The 14,576-nt window shown below is 46.7% G+C and overlaps 1 long non-coding RNA gene across 2 annotated transcripts; it reads right to left on the bottom strand.

The window, feature by feature from the left end:
* Positions 1-4,325: 4,325 nt before the first annotated feature.
* Positions 4,326-14,149, bottom strand: LOC136524838 (uncharacterized). Of its 2 annotated transcripts, XR_010776207.1 has the most exons (10): positions 13,550-14,149; positions 13,281-13,486; positions 10,659-10,780; positions 6,173-6,551; positions 5,902-6,090; positions 5,614-5,811; positions 5,351-5,524; positions 4,887-5,276; positions 4,601-4,799; positions 4,326-4,489 (listed from the first exon to the last, which is right to left on the bottom strand). It is a non-coding gene; the product is annotated as an uncharacterized lncRNA (long non-coding RNA). The 2 variants fall into 2 exon arrangements; XR_010776208.1 differs by lacking the exons at positions 13,281-13,486; positions 13,550-14,149 and adding an exon at positions 11,153-11,275.
* Positions 14,150-14,576: the final 427 nt, after the last annotated feature.

Below are 14,576 nucleotides of genomic sequence, written 5' to 3'. Positions count from 1 at the left end.
AACGGAGGCGGCTGTTATTATTTGTCTGCCTCCATTAATTATTTTGCAAATTAAAAAATTACTTTTTCGAATTCAATTCAATTCGAATTTGAATTTCAAAACACAGATAAAACAGAAAATATGCATAAAGAGGACAAACATATATTACATATTCATTCATGTGTCGTCCTTATCGTTCAACGAACCACATTAAGTTTTAAACATTACATGCATGTCGTCATTATCTTACCACAAACATAATCACATTCATACATCTCAAACTAAGGATCAAAAGAGGTCCACCAACTTGTAATCCGTCATGTCTATCATGGTTCTCCAGTTTATGATCTTCTTGTACTTCTCCTCCATCGCCATCTCGCTCTCCTTGTTGAAGAACGTTCTCCCAACATGCATGCATTCGTCCATGACAAATTTACATATGTCCGCTACTATTTGAGTGATGTTCTTATGGTCGACCTTTTCCTTTTGCCACCATTCTTGTGATTTCTTGACCTGCCGCTAGCTATGGCTGAAATTGTCGCACGCCCTTAGGTACTCGCCAGAGTAGTATCCACATAATACGCTTGCAGGAGGTTGTTTGGCGTACTGCACGATATATATAATACACAATCATTAGAACATATGGAGAGCATGCACGATGTATCACGACATACGACTTTTGATACGTACTGGGAATTGTCGCCTTAGTTTCAGTTTTGTGCCATTCTTCTTCTTCTTCTTCTTCTTCTTCTTCTTCTTCTTCTTCTTCTAATATCTTCGATTGTAGCACTCGGGTTCTTGCACATACTTCTTGTAAGCACTATATGAAAACCACTAGTGTCAACAAGAAATTTAACACATACGTTAAGTGTATAAAAGAATAAGTACCGTCACTTACTATCACAATATGCTTTCAAAATCCTTGTACCCTTCTTTGTTTGTCACCCTCAAGGAGTCGAATATATAGGCCCTTCCATCCTGAGCACAGATTATAAATACAATCCAGTGGCCCACGATGACCAAGCTGCGCCATTCAAAGTACGAATTTCAGGTCTTAAATTAAATATGAAAAGTGGTGATCCCAGTAGTAAGTGATATGTTGCAAGTATCCTTTTGACTTACCCGGACTGGTGGGCTGCAAGGACGCACCCATTTCCCTTGACCTTCTTCATGGCTCTGTAGATGTACATTTCCGCGTTATACTTCAAGTCTCCACGCATTATTATCCGGGCTTGCACTCTCTCCATTGGGCTCAACTTCACCAACCTATGATGTGTGTCTGGTACATCGTAGCCCAGGATGACCCTCTGGGTAATACACGTTGGAGATAGGTAAATAATATCTCTGCCCAGTTCCTTGCATACATAGGACTACATCCTGTAACCTTATAATTGATCACTGAGCCTGAGAAGACAGTTTACCATCAATTGATCAGCAATTTATGTTTGTTCTTGGCCTATTAGAACATTTGGCTGGAACTGGAAGCACCTAACCGTTGCACGCTATGCCATTCCCAATTCACAAGATCACAACCTCAAAACTCAAACATAACCTGAAATCTCGCAGACTCCACTGGCACCTAAAATGGAAATCATAGAATTTACATAAAAAAGTGATGGTAAATTCTTTCCCAAAATTCAAGAAAAATAGCATAAGATTATTTAATTTGTAAAGGTGAATTAGGCATACTTGTTTCTTAGATGATTGTCAGTGTACTTCTTACTTTTCCTCCAGTATTCTTATTGAGTCTAAGCACTCTTGATGGTAATTCTTTTTTCGTTGTGCATAGAAAGGGAAATTGTAACCAATAAATATAAAACCTGAGTGCTGTAATGTTCAAACAAAAAACATGTTTCAGAATGCAAATTCAGCATGTGTCAACATGTGCTTGCATGACATATCAAGATGCACGTGCGGCACGCACGTGCCTAGAAAACATCTGTCGTTTTTATTTGCCATTTTCTAGCTTGCTTGCAGTTATCATCTTATCCTAGTATTTCCACGTTTATTTGAAACCAACATTTTTTGATCATTTGGAACTATGTTGAAGTGCCAGTGGAGCGCCAGTTCTACTGTCCTTGCCGTTAGTGTATATTTGTTTGAGTGGAAGTCGTTAGTGTACATGTATATTCCGCATGTCTATGAAAAATTTTATAAAAATCACAAGGACAGTAATGTCATTTTTTTACAAACTCTTCATCATCATAGTGAATTCCATCGTATGTTTCCGCGATCAATGACCTTACCTCTAGACTCACTCTCATCACTCTCGTCATCTGCTTGACAATGGCATATAGTGATTTTCTTTGATTGTTGCTGGACAAAAAAGTCGATGGCTATGAAAACTTGTAGTTTGTTTGACGAAGTTTGATGCCTGCATGGGAGCGTATCTTCTTACAACAATCTTGCTATTATTGGTTCCCATCCACCGACTATGATAATGACAATTTTTGTGTAAGAGTGTCAAAGTTTTGTATTTACCAGAGCCATATAACTCAAAGTTTTCATGACCTAGGTCTGCATAGTAGTAACCCTTAAGTTGGCATGGTTTAAGTTGGCCCTTTGTAAACAATAGTCCTGTAATATGAAGAAATACAACCTCGAATAAGAATTATTCATATAAACATAAGCCAACCAAAATGTCATTTGGCTACACATTTACAATTGTTAAGAGCAAATCGAAGGCAATATTTTGTTATCCCTATAGAAAATTAAAATTCTTGCCAAACTTCCAGCAGCCAGCAGCCGCCTGCGCCTTCGGTCTGCCACACACGCCCGCACGGTGCTGCACTACCGCCTGCCGGTGGCCACCAGATCTGTGATCGCACCGGGAACACCAAGAGCCTGGTTTCCCGATTGCCGTAGCATCATATGTTTATAAGGAGTATGAAACCATACATGTTTACAGGGAGTATGAGTAAAGTCCTGTTTAGATCCCACCCAAAATCCAAAATTTTTCAAGATTCCCCGTCACATCAAATCTTGCGGCACATGCATGGAGCATTAAATGTAGGTAAAAAGAATAACTAATTGCACAGTTTGTCCGTAATTGGCGAGACGAATTTTTTAAGCCTAAATAGACCATAATTAGACAATTTTTGCCAAATACAAACGAAAGTGCTACAGTATGAACACATAGTATATATGGCTGGTATATATGGCGGCAGAGTATGAACACATACTCTATCTAGAAGAGTATGTGCATATACTCAAAAAATGGGCTAAACACCCGTTTTGCCCGAATAATGGGCTAAACGGTAGGTGACCGACTGTTTACCGTTTAGCGTTTAGGATAACACTGATATTAGTATGAGTACCAGAGTACGTACACAGTACACATACTCAGAGGTGCATTGATACATATACAATACAAGGTTATATAGCTGGTATATATGGCGGCAGAGTATGTGCATATACTCAAAAAAAAATATTAGTATATTTACGGTCAGCCGGTATCACTACTGGATTCAAGTTCTTTGCCGAATGCCTGAGGCACTCGGCAAAGGCCAAATTGCACTCGGCAAAGCCTTTGCCGAGTGCGGCACTCGGCAAAGAACACACGGCAAAAAAATTGATCGGCAAAGCCCTCTTTGCCGAGTGTCTTTTATCGGGCACTTGGCAAAGGCTTTGCTGAGAGCCCCGGGGGCACTCGGCAAAGAAAAGCGACCGTCACGGCGCCGGCCCTGTTGACGGTCTCTTTGCCGAGTGCCAACCCTACAGGCACTCGGCAAAGATTTTTTATTTTTATTTTTTAAAAATTCTTTGGCAAAGTTTGAATTAAAAAAAATTCTTTGCTGAGTGCCCTCTGGCTAGCACTCGGCAAAGTTTGAATTTTTTTTAAAAAAAAATTCTTTGCCGAGTGCCCTCTGGCTGGCACTCGGCAAAGTTTGAATTTTTTTTTTAAATTTCTTTGCCGAGTGCCCTCTGGCTGGCACTTGGTAAAGTTTTAATTTTTTTAAAAAAAATTCTTTGTCGAGTGCCCTCTGTCTGGCACTCGGCAAAGTTTGAATTTTTTTTAAAAAAAATCTTTGACGAGTGTCATGGTCTTGGCACTCAGCAAAGCTAGAAAAACGGTTTTCCGAGCGCCCATTTTTCCAGCTTTGCCGAGTGTTGTGACCATGGCACTCGGCAACGGGGTCCTTTGCCGAGTGCAACACTCGGCAAAGTGACCCAAAACGATAATTTTTTATTTTTTTTACGTTTCATCATGACAAATAAATTCATACAAACATATATCACATATATATCTCATCCATCACATATATATCCCATTCATCACATATATATCTCATCCATCACACATATATAATAATAAGTGCTCAAGTCCATCCAAATAAATCCACAAGTCCACAAGTGCATCACAAGTATATCACAAGTCAATCACCAAGTGAACAACAAATAAAAAAAATACAATGTGCACTCATCTCAGGCACTGCGACTGTGGTGAAGGTCCAACTCCATCATTCGGAGGTGCATGAGGTGGATTATTCGAACCACCGTCAGATGGAGACTGCACAAAGGAGTAAAGATTGCATGTGAGACAAGATTATTTGGATAGTTAATCTAGGAAGGTAGAGGCCATACAAGCAAAGCACAAGCGAAAGTAAAAAAACTTTCATACTCATAGGAGTAGCTGCAGCTGCAGGACACGGAGGCGGAGGTGGAACCAACAGCCCAGCTGGCAGAGAGAAGCCCACACGTTGCCCAAGCCCTTGTAGGAACTCCGTAATGTCCGTCAGCCTCTGCGCCTAGGCCTGCCGCTCGGCGTCTAGCTGGGCCGCCAGCTCCTGATGTTGCCTCATATCTTGTTCTAGCCGGGCCTGCAATATTTTACTCCAATGTTTTAGTAATGCAAAGCTAATTAAGATATGTAAAGATCAATGTATGATGAGTAAAACATGAATAACCTCGAGTGCGTCGACTCGGTGCTATGCAGCGGTCGACCGTGTGCGAATGGTCGGGCTCTCGCTCGTGCTTCGTGCTCGGATCTGGGAGAGAGAGGGAGTAGAGGCCGTGTCGATGACGCCATCGCTAAGCTAGAACTGCCCATGCTTCTTGCCTTGCCCCGCCCTCATGACGGCCTCTCCATCGAAGTCCTGGGTGCTCGGATCGTGGTCTGACCCATGGAGCGACCTCGCCACCTCAGTGTACTCACTGATGCGGGAGTGGAAGCTTGGGTTCGTGTATGCCTCGAGCGGGTCCTCCAGGTTGAAGGAGACATCGGATGTCGCCTTGCCCTTGTGGGCCATACACCATGCCTGGAAGTCCGAGCAAGCCTGGCCACTATGTGACGCCGACTGCGAGAAAGACAGCACGGTGATTAGAAATCAGGCAGAACTGAGCATCACAATATATAAATGAATTCGCGTACCCATGCTTGTTTATATCCGGCGAGGTTGCGACTGCCTTGATGGTGTGCTGGACCTTGCATCTACAAACGACAGTCCCGGGCATCCCTGTGCATCTTGAGGTACTCCTCCGTGAACCACCTCTCCACCATCATCGCCCAGCACTCAGGATACGCTTGGCACCACCAGGGAATCATCTACACGTCATCAAGTATTGGACATATAAGAAGATCAAATTAAACCAACTTAATCTCAAAATGAATCAATATTGATGTTCTTCATTTACCTCAAGGTACTGCCCCTGGGTCAGCTGCATCTCTCTTGCGTCTTTCTTGGTTTTTCTCTCTCCAAGCTTTGACCCATAGTAGGTTACGATGGTTAGGATGCGCCCCTCGTGATGCATGTCGGTGATGAGTTTTTTACAGGCTTTGGTAGTCACCTGCTCCACCCTGGCCTCAAATCCCTCCTCGCATCTGTAATAAGTCTGCATACAAAACCGATGTATTCATTCATTATTTCAAGAAAAGTCCAATGAATGCGACGTATTGAGCAATGTTGTGCGAGGGAGACTTACCCAAAACTCTGCCTTCACCCGCGCCGCCTTGTTGGGGTACTCCGCATCGAGGGCGATGGCGTAGTGGTCAAACGAGTAGGCCGGTTCTGTCTTCGATGCGTACGTGACAATGCCGGGGAAGTGTTACCTGCACGACCCAGGATGCCGTTGACTAGCCATGCACTACCACTCAACACAACCACCTAGTTCCTGCACAAGTGATTAAGAAAAATTATTAGTTTTTTTCATCATATCATATGAAGTAGTGGTGATAACATATAAAGTTACTTACTTTTGCCCTTCAGGGCGAATCACTGGGCGTTGGTGAGGAAGCAGAACCTGTGGGAGGCTCGCGGGACCTCGCAAGTAGACACTCGAAGAGGAGTCAGAGGAAGCGGAACCCGTGCCTGCCGCCTCCCCCTCCTCCTCCTCCTCCTCGTCCATCTGCTGAACCAGCTCCTCGTCCGACTCGTCCATGGGTGCCACCTCCTCCTCTAGCTCCTCCTCACACGGCGTGGGAGGAGACAGCCCCCTCCTGTGGCTGGCGGTCCTCCTCCTCCTCCTGTCCGATCCCTCCACCGCCCCCTCCGCCTCCTCCTGCAGCCGGCGTGGTCTTTGGTAAATCAAGTTCACGGACCTATGACGGTCGCCCGCCATCTTTGTTCAATCACCTGCAATAAAAAACAAGACGTAATTAGAAATAGGTGCAAAAATGAACAAAACATAATTACAAAAAACATAGTAATACATGTATTAGAAATATATGCAAAAATGAACAAAACATAATTACAAAAAACATAGTATTACATGTATTAAAAATAATCTTCATGACTGAGATTAGCTGGATCATAGGTCTCATCATCACTATCAACATTGTCCAACTCATCAACACTATCCGAAGGAGGAATGTTGTCTTCATTGTCATTGCCTAAACGTAATCGCTCAAGCAGTTGTATGTCCTTCAGATTTCGCACCTCGTCTCTAGCATCCTCGTCATCATCCCTTTCATTGTCTACTTCCATTCCTATCTCTTCGGTTAAGCCTATGTCAAACCTCCCTTGTAGCCCCTCTTCTTGATAGAACTCTCCATCATATGTGTTTGGGTTGAAGTTGTAATCTTCATCATTTGGGATAGGTAGTTTACCGTGTGGCGATACCTTATGGACAATAGACCAACCCTTAAGATGCTCGGCGTCTTTGCACGCGTATGACGTATAATAAACCTGGACAGCCTGTTGAGCCACAATGTAGACATCTTTTCCTAGATAGATGGAATCCTGTCGAATCTCGACTAGCCCAAGCTTAGGGGTCCGTCTCGTTACTCTAGGATGAAACCAGTGGCATTTGAATATGACAGGAGTAAGAGGTTTGGAACCATAGAATGATAGTTCGTAGATTTCTTCAATTCTTCCATAATAGTTGAGTCCATCAGTGCCGGGTGTAACAACTCCGCTGTTTGTGATTTTTTGATTGGGCCGACTCTGCACGTAGCTTGCTGTGTGAAAACGATATCCATTCACGTCATAACCGGTAAATCACTTGACCCTAACGACACAGTCGTTTGCAACCTGTCTCAGCTCGTCACTTATAGGCGCATCAGTTTGGGCTTTCTGTTTGAACCAACAAATGAAATCAGGGCTCTCTGGTCCTGCACCCCATGAAAGAAGTGTATCATTTTCTTGCGGGGTAGGTTGCCTTGATCCATGCCAGGATTGACGAAGAAATTCCCTGTACCAACGAGAAACAAGGGGGTTGGACGAAGAAACAAGGACATACGGCGAAATGAAACAAGTTCGTTCAGAACTTACCCAATGAACGGCTGCACCTCGACAAGGTTGGTCAACACATATAGCATGATACTGCGCCACTCTTCATTTTTCAATTGCTTAGTGGTCGATGCACTTGTGCTTCCGAGTTGCCCTTGGAAAAGGCTGAGGTTCAATTTATTTTTGCCAGCATTGTAACGAGGGGGTGGATTATAAACGCTAGGAAGGTTCTCAGTGTAGTATTTCTCTGTGAAGTTCGACACCTCCTCTAGAATGTATGCCTCTACAATGTAAGCCTCAATTTTGGCTTTATTTCTACAATTTTTGCGAAGAGTCTTCAGACATCTCTCGATTAGATAGCACCAACGGTTCTGCACGCCCCCCCATCCGTGCCTCATACGGGAGGTGCACAATCAAATGCTGCATCGGCAAGAAGCAGCTGGGTAGAAAGATCTTCTCCAACTTACAGAGCAACACGGGTGCCGCTTTTTCCAAGTCATCAATGACGGTCCGAGAGAGCTCCTTGGCACAAAACTGGCGGAATAAGTAGCTCAACTCTACCAGCACTTGCTAGACATGCTCTGGGACATAGCCTCGAACCATCACCGGAAGAAGCCGCTCAATCCATATGTGGTAGTCATGACTCTTCATCCCGTTGACTCACAGAGTGCCTAAGTTCACTCTCCTCTTTAGATTCACTCCATACCCATCAGGGAATATTAGCGTCTTGATCCATTCAAGTACTTCCCTCCTTTGGTCCTTTTTCAAGACGAAATCAGCCTTAGGCCTTCTCTAGGTCTTGCCACGACTAGGAGGCTGCATCTCTTGATTTGGTCTATCGCATAATGTTGCCAGGTCCACTCTAGCCTTAGGGTTGTCCTTAGACTTTTTAGTGTCCATGAGTGTTGCCCAAAGTGCCTCGGCGACATTCTTTTCAGTGTGCATTACATCAATGTTATGTGGTAGAAGAAGGTCATCGAAATAGGGGAGCCTCGTCATGCCCGAGATATGAGTCCACATATGTTGCTCACCATATCCCACAAAACCACCTTCTTCATTGGGCACGAGAGCATCTATCTGAGCATGAACCTCGGCACCAGTCATCATCCATGGTGCAGGATTTATCACTTTGACACCTTTCATAAAGTTATTGATGTCTTGTCCGAATGGATGGTCAAGAGGCAGGAATTGACGATGTATGTCGAACGATGAATACTTGTCACCCTTCTGCAACCAAATGAACCTCACACCTTCCTTGCATATTGGGCATGGGAACTTCCCATGAACACACCAGGCGCAGAATATCCCATACGCCAGGAAGTCATGCAGGGAGTAGTGGTACCAAACGTGCATTTTGAAGGTTGTCTTTGTAGCTCAATCGTATGTCCATACCCCTTCGTCCCAAGCACAAACCAAATCATCAAACACGGGCTCCATGGACATACACATATTACTCCCTGGGTGTCCAGGAATTATCAACGACAAGAATACGTTATGTCGTTGAAAGGAGACACCGGGGCGGAGATTAAGGGGATAACGAAGATGGGCTAACATGTGTATGGGGCAACCATCATTCCATAAGGATTGAACCCATCTGTTGCCAGCGTGACACATACATTATGAGCCTCATCTGTTTTGTCACGATGTTTGTCATTAAAGCGGATCCAAGCTTCACCATCGGATGGATGTACCATCTTGTCAGGATTGTACCATTTGCCATTTTTGTGCCATGTCATCTGTTTTGCGGATTCCTCGGTCATGTATAGTTGTTGGATCCTTGGTAGGAATGGAAGGTACCATAGGATTTTCACGGGGATCGTAAGTTGCCTCTTCTGGCCATCATCAGAGTCTACCTCCAGGTACCTGGAGGATTTACACTTTGGATAGAACTTTGCATGCTCGTGTTCTTTCCTAAATAGGACGCACCCCTTCGAACAAGCATGTATCTGCTCATACGGCATCTTAAGTGCACGAAGGAGTTTCTGTGAATCGTACATGCTCTTTGGCAGAATGTGGCCCTCCAAAAGCAGGGTGCCAATCATGGCCAACATCTTATCAACGCCAGGTTGACTCAAGTTTAACTCGAACTTCAACCCCATTAAGCGTCCAATGGCATCCAGTTGAGACACCGTTGACCGATCGTGAAGGGGTTTCTATGCTGAGTCCATCATGTCGTAGAACGCCTGTGCGACTGCCTCCATCTCCTCCTTCTCACGTCCCTCATCGAACTGTCCTTGGTGAAAGTCATCTAACATGTCTGCTACCCCCGCATCAGCATCAAAAGCCTCCACCTGTGGTCTCACCACCTCCTCTCTCATACGATGGGCTTCACCATGGTGGACCCACCGGATGTAGTCCGGCGTAAATCCAGTCTTCACAAGATGTTTACCCATTTCCACCTTGTTTACCCTTCTCCTGTTTCTACATTTGCTGTAGGGACACAAAACTAGGCAATGTCCTTTAGCAGCCTTGCCAAATGCACTGTTCAAGAAAGCATCAGTCTTGTTCATCCATTCCGTGGTGTAATCACTCTGACTTCTCCAGCCCGTGTACATCCACCGATGGTCATCCATCCTCTAACATAAGTATCAGCGAGTAATGTAACCATCAATTACATCTACATGGTATTCCTACTGTCTAATAGGTGAGGATAGGTCCTAATCCCACCCACGGATGCGTAGATGAGGTTAGTTTCCATGCTCTACTCCTATCCAAGACAGAATTTCGGCAGCACCTCCCCGTTGTTCTCTAGATACACGTCCTGCCAAAGAAGAGTGCGTATCCGAAGAACAACAGGGAGGTGATGCTAAAACTCTGTCTCGGACCGGAGCAGACCATGGAAACTAACCCATCTACGCATCCGTGGGCTATCCAAAAAACGTGGACAATCCAAAATAGATACGGTCATAGATATGCAAAGATCTACATACCTCCAACTGTATCTCTTTCGAACGGGAGACGCCTAACTGGGTTATGCGATCTACGATCATGATACGGAAAGAGGGGTTATACCTAGGGTGGCAGCGGAGTCAGGCTAACGGGGCCGTGGCAGGTCGGTGCAGTGGTGAGGCAACGCGGTGCAGGCAGACTGGCACAGCGACGGGAACTCCGACTCGGCTCTGACGGGCTCTTCTCTACAAAAATGGAACAAAATACTGTCATTTAAAAAAAATTCGGCAGAACCTCCCTTGCATGGTGAGGTTTCCAAAACCTGCAAAAAACAACGGCATGATGGACGACAAGCACATATGTCTCAAGAGAAGCCATGTAGTTTGGATATCAATCCATGCAGAAGAATATATCCAAGTAGTACCACTACTTCTACTACTACTTCCACTATTGCTACTACTACTACTACCAATAGTTCTACTACTATTACTACCACAATTGCTACTACTACTACCACTAGTTCTACTACTACTACCACTACTACTACTACTACTACTACAACAACTAATACTACTACAACTATCACTACCACGACAACAACAAGAGAGAGGGCATACCTGACGGGCGCCGGGGCTAGGGGCGGGCGACGTCGGGGTCGGGGTCGCCAGAGTTGGGAACGGGGTCAGGCACGGGCGGCCTCGGGATGGCCGGTCCACGGGGCGCGGCCAGGGGTAGGGCCGGCTCCTACTCCTCCTCCTCCTCCCCCTCCTCCTCCTCCTCCTCCCCTCCTCCACCCACCGGCGTTGGCGGGCCGACGTGGGCGAGCTGGCCACGCTCGGCCACACGCGGGCGCGGGGGCGAGGGCTGGCAGGGGCGGGGGAGGGAGCAGGCGCCGGCGCGTGACACGGGGAGGGGCTGTGGCGGGCGGCGCGTGGCGTGGGGAAGGCGGACGGGCTGCGGCGCGCGGTGCAGGGAAAGGGGGCGGGCTGCGGCTGCGGCGGCCGGCGCGTGGCACAGGTGCGGGGCTGCGGCTGTGGCGGGCGGTGCGTGGCGCGGGGGCGGCTGTGGGCGCGGCGCACGGGGAGGGGATGGAGGTGCGTGGCGCGGGGGAGAGCGGCGGGGGCGCGCCGGCGGGTGAGTGGGCGGGGCACGGCGGTGCGCGTGTGTGGGAGGGAGGGAGGTAACTGTTCGGTGGTTAAGTGTGGATGGGCCCTTTGCCGAGTGCCCCGATCTGGCACTCGGCAAAGGAGGCCGGTTTGCCGAGTGCCATATCGGGGCACTCGACAAAGGTGTTTTTTTTTAAATCTAAACCCTAAACCGCACTGCATCTTTTTTTTAAAATAAAAAAATACCACTTTCCGAGTGCCGGGCGGAGAGACACTCGACAAACATTTTTAAAAAAAAATTGGCACGCTCTCGGCAAAGGGAACACTTTGCCGAGTGCCTGGCATCTGGCACTCGACAATGAGCATGTTTGCCGAGTGTCAAAAGATGACACTCGGCAAACCAAATTTTTTTTTATTTTGATCTCCAAACTTTTTCTGTAGTCCTCTTACAGTACTTGGTACTCCATGTCGAAATTTGGTACATTTCCTGAAATGTTTGCTATATTTAGTTAATTTATTTCATTTAATTGAATTTTTTCAAAAAATGCAAATTTGAACTGCACGTGCATCGAATAATGGAATTTAATGATTCAAAAAATGATATTCATGGTATTGAGTGTAGTGTGAGGCCGTATCCAGGAACGGACCCGAAATTTCGAACATCTTGTTCACGAAACATGACCACGAACTTGCGGACGAATTGTTTTTAAATTCTATAAAATGCAAACGAAGTCCGAAAATCATAAAACTTGTCGAGATGACATGATATCGTATGTGGAGGATGTGATAAAAATTTGAGAAGGTTTGGTGCACGTTATCACGTACGATGCTTACAAACCAGGACATCTCCACATGTGATAAAGAGCGTGCCAATTTTTTTAAAAATGTTTTCCGATTGCCTCTCCTCTCGGCACTCGGCAAAGTGGTATTTTTTATTTAAAAAAAAAGATGTAGTACGGTTTAGGGTTTAGATTAAAAAAAACACCTTTGCCGAGTGCCCCGATCTGGCACTCGGCAAACCGGTAGCCCTAGTCCTTTGCCGAGTGTCAGGGTCTGGCACTCGACAAAGAAGTTTTTTGCCGAGTGCCTACCCACTGGCACTCGGCAAACTTGGACGGCAGGCGGCGGCCGTTACCTGACGCCGTTTTTTGCCGAGCGCCAGAGTTTGCTGAGTGTCTGGCTTTGCCGAGTGCCTGACACTCGGCAAAGCCTTCTTTGCCGAGTGTATATCGTTGCCGAGTGCGGCACACGGCAAAATAGCTCTTTGCTGAATGCCTGACTTTTAGCACTCGGCAAAGAAAATTGCACTCGGCAGTCGGCACGTAGTGTATATGACAAGAAGCTAATAGTATTTAGTGAACATTTAAATTAAAGTAGGCCATTTTCACTAAGACGAGTTGACGCTCGGCAAACTATTTGCCGAGAGCCCGAATCATGTAATGCAGCACACCATGAAAACAGATGGTGAGACCAACACCTGGAACGCGTAATACCAATAATATAAGCAACTTAGCACATTAAGGTATATGTATTTTTGCATGTATATATATTAGGAATACGCTTCATATATTAATTCATATCTAAAAATTCGTGCAGTAGTCACGCATGCAAACAGACAATACAGCGCCAGGTACTGTACCTGAACATTGATGAACACGAATAGAGTCTGGTAATGAATACAAAAGCATTGATGCATCTTTTCGCTGGTCCAGCATCAGATGTGAGCAGATGCATGCCTCCGCCTCCGAGTCAAAGGATTTAATTGGTAGAAGGAGTAATCACATATGCCAACTTAGATCCATATTCATAGGCATCGGATAAACTAACCTTCTCTCGATCTGCATCCTGCAAGGAGACGGAATAAATAAATCGATCCAATAGGAAGATTTGGGAGTGTCTCAACCATACCTGGATTCTGCGGCCCTGCTCGACGGATCCGGTGGACGTGGGCTCCGACGAGACCTGGTCTGGGCGAGGCGGCGCACCTCCGTCCGCACGGGCTGGGATGCGCGCATCGTTGATGGTGAAGAAGGTACTGAAGGACGCGACCCTCTTGTCCCTGACAGCGGTGGCGTTGCCGTTGGCCTTGCTGCCGTGAGCCGGCGGGTACGCGCGGTGGAGGAGCAGCTGCTTGACATCATGGGGTCGCCAGGAAGAAGATCGCAGTGGTCATATTGGCGAGCGAGAGACAAAGACGAAGGGCGCGCGGCGGCACGTGAGTCGTGGCTCCATCCTGCGGCGTGCCTTCATCCCCGCTGGGTGCGGCACCACGCGTGGCTCAGTGGCCGGCATGGCAACAGGGTTGGATGGAGGCGGCCGCGGCGGCGTGTAGGAGGAGAGGGGGCAACCAGATTCGCGAGCGGAACGAGTTGAACGGAGGAGGCGCATTTGGGAATTAGGGATCGGGAGGTGGGAGAGGAGGGATCGCACCTCTGAGACGGACGCCCGCTCGAGTTCGCCGATGGGCAAAAGGCCAAGGCGGCGTCTGCGTCCCGGCGATTCGGGAGGTGCGCGGGGGGAGAGGCAGAGGGCTGGTTGTGGGTACGCGCGGGCAGAGAGAGGTACAGGCGGCGGGTAGGCTTCCGCGCGCGTAAGAAAAAACGGATTGGAGGGGGAGATCGGCAACAGGAAAGTGTGTTTTGTCACATAAATATCGTCCTTTTCGTCTTGGGTCCACCTGTCAGGTCTATATCAAGCGTTGGATGTAAAGTTGAAACACATCCGACGGTGGAGGCCTTAAGTGGGTAAGATGTTTGTAGGTGATAGGTATTTTTCAATTCCTTCGCTTCTCCATAGTCCAATTTGCGAAATAAGAAGGCCAAGCTCGCCACGCCGATAGCCACTCGAGTGCCTTCTGCGATTTTTACGGCCATACTAAAAACTTCTGGGCGAATGTAATGCCCAGCCCTGACGGGAATACAGTAAGTACAAAGCC

This window comes from Miscanthus floridulus, chromosome 18, assembly GCF_019320115.1.
Source record: "Miscanthus floridulus cultivar M001 chromosome 18, ASM1932011v1, whole genome shotgun sequence".
In the NCBI taxonomy this organism is placed as follows: Eukaryota; Viridiplantae; Streptophyta; class Magnoliopsida; order Poales; family Poaceae; genus Miscanthus; species Miscanthus floridulus.
This window is presented reverse-complemented; position numbering and strand designations above follow the sequence as displayed.